At 40.7% G+C, this 11,613-nt stretch overlaps 1 long non-coding RNA gene across 2 annotated transcripts; it reads left to right on the forward strand.

Moving 5' to 3' along the window:
- The first annotated feature begins 2,784 nt into the window (after window positions 1-2,784).
- Window positions 2,785-4,611, forward strand: LOC119366652. 2 transcript variants are annotated; one of them, XR_005176078.1, is made up of 2 exons: window positions 2,785-3,792; window positions 3,962-4,611. It is a non-coding gene; the product is annotated as an uncharacterized LOC119366652 (long non-coding RNA). The 2 variants fall into 2 exon arrangements; XR_005176079.1 differs by having other exon boundaries at window positions 2,785-3,374.
- The last annotated feature ends 7,002 nt before the right edge of the window (window positions 4,612-11,613 follow it).

An 11,613-nucleotide genomic window follows, 5' to 3' on the forward strand; every position in this document is an offset into this window, starting at 1 on the left:
ATGACAATCTCCAAGTTGCTGTTGCTGATGTAGGTGCCCAATTACCCGAGGTAACGGCAGCAAGCAGGAGTTCCTTTTTAAATGATTCAATCTGGATGCTGCATTATTTAAGAATGGACCAAGATAGATAGTCGATCCGAACACATTGTCATGTCATGACGCCAATATAACTCCTGAACAAAGCATGTACGATTAAATTTGGATGTATTCATGAAGGCGTAACGTCTAACATATTGCCTGCCATTGTCAGGACAAGTGAAGCATCTCTTTTGTTATTGCAAGCCTGTAATATTCTTTTTTCAGGAAGCTTTTGGAGGTGATCTCTGCCTTGGTGCAACCCAAAATAGACAGGACACCGCCAATGTTGGCGGCGACTTTCTTGAACTATCTGACCTTATGATCGACACTTCTCAATTTGAAAATCATGGTATGTGGGCCTTTTCTACATCGTAGAGGAGTATACCTTTCCCAGCAAACCCAAGTACTGGGACGCCAAGAAAAAATTATCAACTTGTTGTCATGGACTGACTGTAACTTTTATTTTACTTTTTGCAAGAAATAAACATGAACATGCCACTTCTTTCTTAAAGAAAACACTATCAAATTACGCATCTCATGTAAATCATCGTGTAATCTTTCTTGCAGTTGGTTATCATTTGTTTTTATCTTGTTTCTAGGGTCTCTAGGATTGCCGGAAATGGGCTGGCTGAATTCAAACTGGTTTCTGGGTGATAACTCTATGGAGGCATCTACTTCTACTCAAATCAACCTCCTACGAGATCCATTTCTGTAGGACCATCAAATGGGTGCCTGTAGCCAGCTTACATCAACAAAAAAGAGCATCGCTGTTTCACACCTTTCCCTGGACGTGATATGGAGGTTTCTTTCGAAAATAATAACAAAGGAGACCAATTTGTTTGCTTGTCATTCAAGTGCCAAGTAACATGAACATTGCTTGCTTTGTAAACATCTGTTTTTGAGCTGATTTGGTCGTAAGAATGTTGCACTTGGTTTAAGCTCCTCTGTTTTTGAGCAAACATCTGGGCACACCGCTCATCACAAATTTGCTGGAGAATTGCCGCATTCGAACAGGGTTTGTGACGACGGGTTGATTTTTGCCTTCATTTCATCAGGTTTCTTTGAATTTCCGCCTTGATTTCTTCAGGGCTCTCTGAATTTGCGTTTCTTCGGGGCTCTCTTGTTTTACTGCGTGGCAATCTTGGGCACGATTGGCTCCCTGCTGCACAAACCAGCGTAACTATTACTTCCTCCATTTCAAAATATTGAAGTTATAGAATTGTCTAAGTCAAAGTTTGACCAAGTCTATATACAAACATACCAACATCTACGAAATCAAATTTACTTCATAGATTCAATATGAAATAAATTTTGATATTGAAGATCTTTGCTTGACTTTTTTTCGCTCAACTCTTCGTGAAGTCTAGATTTGGTCCCTCAACTCCGAAACCGGACAACTTGCACCCCCAACTAACAAAACCGGACAAGGTTCGTCCCTGATCTCGATTTTGACCGGTTTTGGTGCTGACTGACGCCGGTTTTGACCAGTGCTGACTCAAATTCACGTAATGTTTTTCATATCCATGAACTTTTTGAAATTCACATACTGTTTTCAAATCCACATAGTTTTTTCAAGGTCGTGTATTTTTATCAAAAATAAACATACCTTTTTCAAATCTGTGAACTATTTTGAAATTTGTGTACTTTTTTCAAATCAGTGTATTTTTTCAAGATCGTGTAATTTTATCAAATCCAAGTTTTTTTTTTCAAATCCATGAATTGTTTTTGAAATTCGTGTACTTGTTTCAAATCTGCATACTTTGTAATGTTTGTGTATCTTTTTTCAAATCTGTGTTCCTTTTCCAATCCATGAACTTTGTTTGAAATTCAGATACTTTTTTCAAGTTGACAGAATTTTTCAACTCCACACATATTTTTGTAATTTGCGTAAAAGAAATTCAAATCTGCGTACATTTTCAAGTCCAAAAAATGTAAGCGAATATGAATAAGTATGTCAATTTTTTAAAAATACATGAGTTTGAAAAAACCACATGAACTTTTAAAAAGTACACAGATTTTAAAAAAAGTACGTCAACCTGGAAAAAGTACACGGATTTGAAGAAGGTACAATTTTTTTAAAAAAAGTTCACATATTTGAAAAAGGTACCCGAATTTGAAAACATTAAGTGGAAATGGAAAAGGTACGCGAATTTGAGTCGGCACGGTCAAACCTGGGGTGGGACAGCACCAAAACCGGTCAGAACCGTGACCAAGGATGAATCTTGTCTGGTTTGAGTAGTTAAGAGTGCATGTTGTTCAGTTTTGGAGTTGAGGGACTAAATCTAGACTTCGCTTAGAATTAAGAGATGAACAATATACTTTTCTCTTAAGAATACCATGGGTGTCAATACATCACAAAACTTCACACTTGATATAATGGTTGATTAAGTTTCATACCCAAATTTTCAGGATTTTTTAAATATATTTCAGTATCTTTTTTGAATTTATTATTCACACGGGTGTGCATGGAACCATGTTCACCAATGTATTTACACTCGATAGCAACACTATAATTTTTTCATTGCGACTACAGACTACGTGGTAGGTACGTTTCACTTGGTTCTTTTTACTTTCTCTCTTCCGGATATATATATTTTTAGTGGGAAAATATTATTTTATAGTTAATTTTTCTTCATGTATTAAAAATGTTTTTCATGTATTAAACGCACCCCATCAAACGTACACACAATAATTTCATCTCTACTACTATTAAACAAGCAAACATATTCTTTTCTAAACGCACCCCATCAAACGTACACACAATAATTTCAGACTATTAGAGCCACACGATTAGGGATACTCATTTAGATCTAGCCGTCAGAATAACAACTAACCCTCAACCAAAAGTACATCTATCAATTTTAGTGGGCGGACGAAAACTCTGCCGGCCATCGTACGCACGAGCGAATGAAAAGTTCTCGACACCCACCTAATCTCACCCCTAAATTAGCGCTAACCTCCCAATCTCACCCCAAATTTAGCGCTAACCTCTCTGGTCGCACAAATCTCCTCCAAGCAGAGTGGACGCGCCGTGGGCGGCCACTGGCGATGAGGTCGCGCGCGATCCCCGCTCCACCTCGCCTCTCCGGCTGCACAGGTCTCCTCCCCAGGCACGACGTGGGTGCACGCAGACGCAGGGCGGTCGCCGGCGAACGAGGCCGCACGCGAGACCGCGGCGAGGCGGCGCGGAGCCCTCTGCTCCCTCCAGTTTGTGATCTGCTCATCTGCATCGGTCACCTCCATCGCCACCGCGAGTCACCTCCTCCGCCGCCGCCAGGAATCCCATCGACGGCAAGGTCATCACGCCCTGCTTGCTGCGTGTGTGTGGTGTGCTGTGTGGGTGCTTAATGCTGAGTGCTTTCCAGCTTGTCGCTGATGGCCCGCTGCTGTTGCTTTGTTGTATAGTAGTATGATTTTTGAGTCAGACTATGATCCATGCACTTAAGGGAAGGGATTATGATGCTGCTGAACTGGGAGTCCTTTATCTTGAAGCCAGAAGTTTGGTATTGGCTGATGTTCCCCTTAGCGTTTGGGCATTTCAAGCCCCTTACTTAAGCGATTTACATGTGCACAAGTTTAAGTGGAATACATTTTTCTGTTCAAGAAAAACTTGCTGGATTAATTTGTTTTATCTGGCGATGAAGTGATGGTGCACGAGGACGGACTTCCTAGATAAGAAAATGTCTGTGCTCTTCTCGATGGTGCAAAGTTGAGGTGTTCTCAAATCTCAATGACCTATTCTTTTTTACTACTCACTCTTGAATGTTCCTTTTTTTTGTTTTTGTCTATTTTATGTTCTTTGTTTCCGATTTCAACTTTCCAAGGATTTAGTTAAAAAAAAATCAAGGATTGTTCTTCTCATGCCTTCTGTTGGTTGTTCAAGGATGGTGCTGAAATTTTGGGAGAGATGGAGAACATGGAGCCTTGGGTAGCTGAAGTACATCCTTCCTTAAGCGTAAGATGCGTTCTGGTTCATAGGTAAATCATGAAGCAAAACTTTGTTGCTTTTTCAATTTTTCTCTATGAAGCAAGATGGTCTGCATTTTAACAGTACACGAATATAAAATAGGGATGGTTAAAACAATGGCTCAAGTTTTGATTTGCTAGTTAAAACAATGTTAAAAAATAGGATTGTTTTGTGCTCTCTTCGGATATTAATCCAATTAGGCTTAGCGGTATATGAATGCACAAGCTCTTTAGGAAAGCCAAAAGAGAAAATGGAAAACTATTACATGTCTATTTGTCCAAACAACGTAAATCGAGACTTCTATCTTGCCAAAACCTCTTATTATTGCGTTCATTTTCTTCCTATTGTTTACATGTCACCTCTTTGTTGGTTGTTGTTTGGTGCCAAGGCCATTAGAAAAGAGTAATGCCTCAAACAAGGTAGTTCTGAAGATAGAACTCAGGGTAGCTACCATCGATGATGCTTTCCAGCAAGCTCCTGGGTGACTACTCGATGCCGACCATTGTTGGTTTCCTTCATGGCTATTGTAAAATGATGATTCATATATCACATGCTCTTTATTGGTATTGGCATGCCTGTATCACTTCACTTTTGTTCCTTTCTTAGGGGTTGCAAGAAACATATACTAATGGTTACGGGCAGAGGAGCAAATAAGAGAAATTACAATGTCACAACTATTCTCAGTTATGAGAATACTGAAACGGATATAGACTGATGAGATGATGTTCATACATGTTGAAGCAGGTTTCGGAAAGAAGTAATGGATATAGAACTAACTATGCTCATCCTGTTGGTAGGACATTCTCATAGATCGTTTTTTTCTTGTTCTGGTTGTCATATGCTAAAGGCTGTGTACCTATGAAAAAAGAAGATACTTCAAATTTTTTATGTAGTACTTGGTGTATGTGTGCTCATGAGGTGTCCGGGTACTCATGATGTAACATTAGATTTTTGTTATGTTCTAATTTTCTTACCCTTGCAGTACCAACAATGTATACAGTACTCCGATACTGCTAGCGAAGTGATTTTTCTTTTAATTGTTTTTCCACGGGATTTTGTGTGATGATCACCGAATAACTTAAATACCTTTTCAGTAATGACTTTGGATAAAGACGAAGCAGAGAACATGATCTTGGTGAAGGCATCTCAATGGAGATGAGAGAGTGTTGCACAGGTGGATTTATTGTTTTGGGGAAATAGAAAAAAATCTTGCTTGGTTCTTATATTCTCTTTCTGATGTATTTTTTATGTATTATTAGCATGGAATAGATGATAGATACCTCACACATAGGTTTGAACTTATATACGTTTCATAATATGGTTGGACATTGCTGTCTTATACATTATGTTTCATTTTTTCCCACAATTATGCACCCTTAATATGTGTTCGTATTGCTTTTATAACTTGTTTATTCATTTATGTCATATATATTCCTACTCATAGTCTGTTTTGTGAGAAATTGTTTGTTTTTAATAGCTTTCCATGGATAATGGACCGTGTATGGTGATTGGTGGCTTTATTAATCTGCAAGCACTATTACATATTAGTGATCTTGAGCATGTTTGTCATGGTTTACTTATGTGTGCGTGATTGGGAGTGGTGCTTCTCATAAAATAAAACTGTGGTCTCACCAGTTGGTTTGCTCATTGTATTATTCGTATATTAGTCGAGACGTGCATTGCACGTGCAACCTTACTAGTATATATTAAAATTCAGTTTCCCTTTTTTTATTCCTTTTTTGTGTGTTTTTCTTTTTCTTTTTCATTTCATTTTTTAAATAGCCTTTTTTTAGTTCCCTACATTTTTAAAAAATATGTTTTTTCAAATTCGTGAATATATTTTCAAATCCATTAACACTTTAAATTTTTTGATTTTAAAATATCATAAACTTATTTAAAATGTGTTTACATTTATCAAATTTGTGAACATTTATCCCAATTCGTGTTTATTTTCAAATTTCTGAACATTTTTTGAATCTGCCAGCATTTGTTTGTGGCGAACGACATGCCCCCCGCCTCGCTCTAGCGACCTGGACACGCTGATGTGAAGCTCATATGCCTGTGGCGAACGCCATGCCCCCCGCCTCGCTCTAGCGACAGACACTGGGCCCGGCCCACAAAGCACACCCCATCCTGAGCATGGTAATTTTTCTTGCAAAAATATATTCGAAGAGCCATGGTGTTTTGCGTGTCTGTGTTGCTAAGGATTAACTCTTGACTACTTACCATCTCCCACGCACGCATCCATCTAGCCACCACACGCACATCCATACTTCACGCAACACCACATCCAGCCGAGAACCCAAACACCACAACTCCTCTCCACGCCGAAGCTCCATCCACATGTTGATCTTCACACCAACGGTTTGGTTTGATGGTAAGTTATAATATCCGATCGCAAGATTAAATTCATGAGAAAAGAAGCAAGTTTGTACCGATCTATGGTTCCGTGAAGACAAACATCAAATAAGTTGATCTTGCCCCTTACAAGAGAGCTTGATTCGTTCTATATCATCGGCCTCAAGGTCATGGCAAAAGCAAGTTCTACATCAATACCTTGGTCGAGTACTAACGAGAGAAAGGGCCTACATCAGTACCGTGGCCGGGTACTGACGAGTGAAAGGCCCGTCTCACCAAAAGCAAGTCCTACATCAGTACCGTGGCCGGGTACTGACGAGCAAAAGGCTTGTTCCACCAAAGCAAATCCTACACCGGTTTCCTGACAGGCTGTGGGTGTGTTTGTCCCAGAACTCTACAATCCCATGGCGGGCGTTGATGTGTTTGTTCCAAAAATCTACACCAGTCCCATGGTAAATCGTGATCATCACATGTCTAGTGCCAACGAGGCTAGATAAATTTATGGCCGAGCGCCGAAGAGGCCGGGTCACTATATTCCATCAGCATGTCATAATCCTAAACAAGATGCGACACTCTGTTGCTGGGCACCTTTTTCGATAAAGGGCGCTTTTATTATCTCAAAATGTAGCATCAAGCGGATACAAAACATTATGAGTAACACCCGGCCTCTACATAACTAGGATGCACACAGCCCAACACGGAAAGTCTGACAAAATGAATGAAAAAAAACGACAAATCGGCGACAGTAGAGTCCTATAGACCATAATCGGCGACAAATCGGCACCTATGAGGCAAAAGCAACACACACGTCCATATTAGATGAATTCATCAACAATTTCCATTCTAAATACAGACATGACCATGGCATATTGTGACTGGGTCTAGGCAGAACAAAGCCACCAGCACCTACGCATCACCATGACCTATAACCTTTCTCCCCTACATCTTCCATGTATCTTGATGAGCAAACTACACGACGACGACCGCGCACAGCTTAATCGGAGGTTTTCTGTAGGCTCGACCTGCAGATGTAACTAACAGGATGCATTGCAAAAGCAAAGCGCCGGGAATCAGCGGACTACACGCAATCTCTCCAAGTCAAATACTCCTTAAGCATAGTCGCAAGAAGGAAAAATAGACAAACCCCCGTGGGAGCATGTAACATCCATGTATTTGTAATATGTATGATGATGAATAAAATACAGAGTTCCCATAATTTATTTCCACTTTTGTCATGTATTTTGTTTCCGAAACATTTACACATGCAGAAATATTTTGGTGAACTTGACGAGTCTAGCATGTACAGACATGGCCTCGAAACGTACTGAACCAAAAGGTTAAACATGAGGCATATGAAAGATATGATCAACATGTAGATGTTCACCACTAAAACTACTCCATCTCACATGATAATTGGACTTGATTTAGTGAATTTGGATCATGCGTTACTTAACAACTTGAGGGATGTTGATTTTAAGTGGGAGTTCATTAGTAATTTGATTAGTTGAACTAATTATCATGAATATAGTCAAAATGTCTTTGCAAATATGTTGTAGATCAATGGCTCGCGCTATAGCTCTGCTAAATTTCAATGTGTTACTAGAAAAAGAAAAACTGAAAGATGATGGAAGCAACTTTGCGGGCTGGCTCCGTAATTTGAGAATAACATCACTGCCGCACAGAAGGCTCATGTCCTTGTTGCACCACTAGGTGTGCCACCCGCTCCCTCGACTGTAGATACTATGAGGATCTGGCAGACTCGCTTTGATGACTACTCATTTGCGAACCTGTGTGAAGACAAATGAGGAGGAGAGAGTTCAGATGATTCTGAATGTGAGTGCAATGATAGAAGATGTGATATTGCGATATCGCTTGGCCAATGAAAAAGGTGTCCTCCACGGATCCAGTGCAACAAGCTTGCTGAGGAGGAGGTAGAGATAAGCGTCTTTTCAGTTTCAGCTCGCGAGTGCTTTCTTTATGTTTTGTGTTAGTACTGGAGTATTTAATTAATTTCACCAGTGTACATATACATGCACACGTTAATTTGCTTAACTTCAAAGCCTTCCAATTCTAAATCCATTGAAAAGATATTTTCACCATATATATAGTTTCTTTCGGTGCGGTGATTGCATCGAGGCTGCTGCTGCCGGCCGACATGGACCACCGCAAGCACCTCATGGCAGGGCCGGGTGGGCCGCTGATATTCGTGCTCAAGGAGGGTGACGTCTCCATCCTTAAGGTGCAGGTCCTAGTGACGGCGGCAAGGAGTGAAAGGTGACAGACGACATCGGTGAAACCACGTTGTTCATCGGGGGGAACACTTCCTTTTGCATATCCACGAGGGAGCACCCGGAGCTCAGGGCCGGATGCGTCTACTACACCGAGGACAATCCGGGGCCATAGAAGGATGGCTGCGAACCACTACTACAATGGCATCGGGGTATTCAGCCTCAAGGATGGCAGCCGGGAGATGGCCGAGGGCCTTGGGCCGCAGCGGAGCTGGCTGACACCGGTGTGGTTCATGCCTTCCATCCCATGACGATGGATACACTGACTGATTTCATAGCTTTTCGGTGGGTTAAGTGCTACTACTATATTATGTGTATTACTAGCTAGAGTACAGGTGCAGTAGCAGGATTCTGAATTAAAGAAACAGTTTGGTTTGCAGCATCTTCTTTTCGCCCTTCAGATCGCAACACAACAAACAAAGGTGGCCCTTTTAGTGTTGTTTTAAATTCTTTGAGGATACGGTTTAATTAGTCTGCAGGGCTTGCCCAGATTTTATATTATGCTATGGTTAGCTTTGAGGATATGCATGGTTTGATACTTTGATTATTGCAACCAAGATTATCACTTGACTGTTGCTGCCTTGTGAGGTTACTGGATTAACAGGTTTAATTCAGAAGAGCGCAGTAATTATAATTATTTATTGCAGATTGTAACCAAGCTAACAGAAAGCTGCACTTGTTTTCCAGGATGGATAGATTATTTCGAAAGAAATTTATTGCAGTGTGCACATGCAACAGAGCTGGCTTCAGACTTGAGGCTGCTTGCTATGAGATCATTTCAGAAGGGACTAGTGCACTGTGGAACAGCAGAGGTACAAGCAGCTAAGGTAGATTAGCCTCACTCATGTGTTGCTGTTTGAATTTGCCTGAGAGCATAGAAGCAAGCAGGGTTCAGACTACTCTTTTGTGTTGATTTTTGCCGTCAGCAGAGTCGACGGTTAGAATTAGTCTGAACTATTAGGAACAATGAACAGGCAGCTCAGCCTCTCCCTCTCTCTCTCTCTCAAGCATTTCTTTGGCATGGCATGTGGCATGTGCAGCATCCATCATCTGTTTTATCCTCTTCTTTTTTGCAAGCTAGCATAATTGTCAGAAAAGAGTCAAAGTCCATTATAATTTCAATAGTAAGAGTAATTTTTGGTTATTACCCACAACTTGATAAGTTTTCAGCAGAATCTGCTGGACGGGCGGCTCGTCGACGAGCTGCAGTGCGAGACCACCAAGAGATGAAGGAAATGGAACATCTTCAACGCTCATATGTGTACGGACATGATCTGATCTGACAATCCGATCCGGGTATATGTGTATGTACATTGAGAAGGATTTGAGAGATAGAGTAATCAATGCATTGCTTGTAATGAATGAAGGAAGAAAGAAGCGATCTTTCATTCATTCTTTTTGCTCTGTCTAGTCATTGCTTTGCGTTGACAAGAGAAACTCTAGGCAGCAAGTGTTCTTCGGATGTACTTACATTACCAACCAAATTAGTGGCGTCAGTTTTGACTTGTGTAATAAGCATTTGATGGCTTTGCTTATCAAAAGGAATTAAGCTTAGTGTTTTTTCCTATTTCTGTTGCTCCTGGAGTAGCATCCTCTGCTTTCATTTACCAGCAGAGCACAACTCTTTTCTCCAGATATAGACATAAGTAATACTCCCTCCGTCCCGAAATAAGTGTCTTAACCTTAATACAACTTTGTATCAAAGTTAGTACAAAATTGAGACACTTATTTTGGGACAGAGGGAGTATAATTTATGACATACAATAAGGGAGCAGGTAGCATCCTGAATGTGATTAAGAATGCAACAAGGAGCAGGTAGCATCATAAAGTTAAGATATGATAATATAGCTTACACATGGGTGCACCGGCAAGCGGACAAAGCTGTGAGCTCACCCGGGACCATGGCTAGTCCTTCCTGGAAGTTCCCCAGAAGCTGTGAACTGTAGACTGATAGGCTCCCCCCACCCCTCAGTCTCATCTCTCATCCAACATTGCTAGGTTCATTTCTCTTCTTCTCCTGCTGATGCTGCTGCTGCACATTTGACGGTGAAAAACGCTCGTCGACGGCAAGTAGCACCAATCAGATTCACGATTTGATTTCTTTTCCATGTATAAAGGTCATTTGGTGACTATGGTACCCTTTTTTTTCGTATTAATACAATGCATATGCAGTAACAGGCTTCTCAATTTAAGTTTGCCTGTAATACAGCTGGCTTACAGGGATAATACTTCATTATTTGTCTGTCTTGCCTTGCTGCAGGGTATTTGTTTTTTGCTTTCACACAGTATACGCGTCATCGAGGATGTCGGTATTCGGCTCGCTTAGTCTATTCGTTAGTTCTAGAGACACTTGGGACAAAAGTATATGATCTAAGGTACTCCCTCCTTTCCGGTTTATAGGGCTTATCTCAAAATTTTAGTTTTTCCATTTTATAAGGCTCAATTTGGTTGTTTCCCATCACATGTTCAGATTCCAAGGTGCATTGAATCATTGCATGCAAGTATTAAGAGAAAATTGACCAATGCATGTAATTTATGCATGCATGCATTGCAATTAATGCATTGGTAAACATACTTTTTTGAGAAAAACAAGAGCATTAATTGGGTGCTTTTGCAAACTACAAAAAGTATTCCACCACTCACCATCTATCTTGGTTGGTGAGATTTTTGAATTGAGCCTTATAAACCGGAGTATGAAACAAGGAGCGGGTAGCATCAACAATTTAATATATGTTACCATAGCTTTACAACCTGGTGCACCGGCAAGCGGACAAAAGGTGTGAGCTCACTCGGGACCATGGTTGCTTCTTCGTGGAAGCTTCCGAGAATTTTGTATGCAACAAAGAGCAGGGAGCATCATGAATTTTGTATGCAACGGCAAGCGAACAAAGCTGTGAGCTCACCCGGGACCATGGCTTTGGT

This window comes from Triticum dicoccoides, chromosome 2B (assembly GCF_002162155.2).
Source record: "Triticum dicoccoides isolate Atlit2015 ecotype Zavitan chromosome 2B, WEW_v2.0, whole genome shotgun sequence".
Classification (NCBI taxonomy): Eukaryota; Viridiplantae; Streptophyta; class Magnoliopsida; order Poales; family Poaceae; genus Triticum; species Triticum dicoccoides.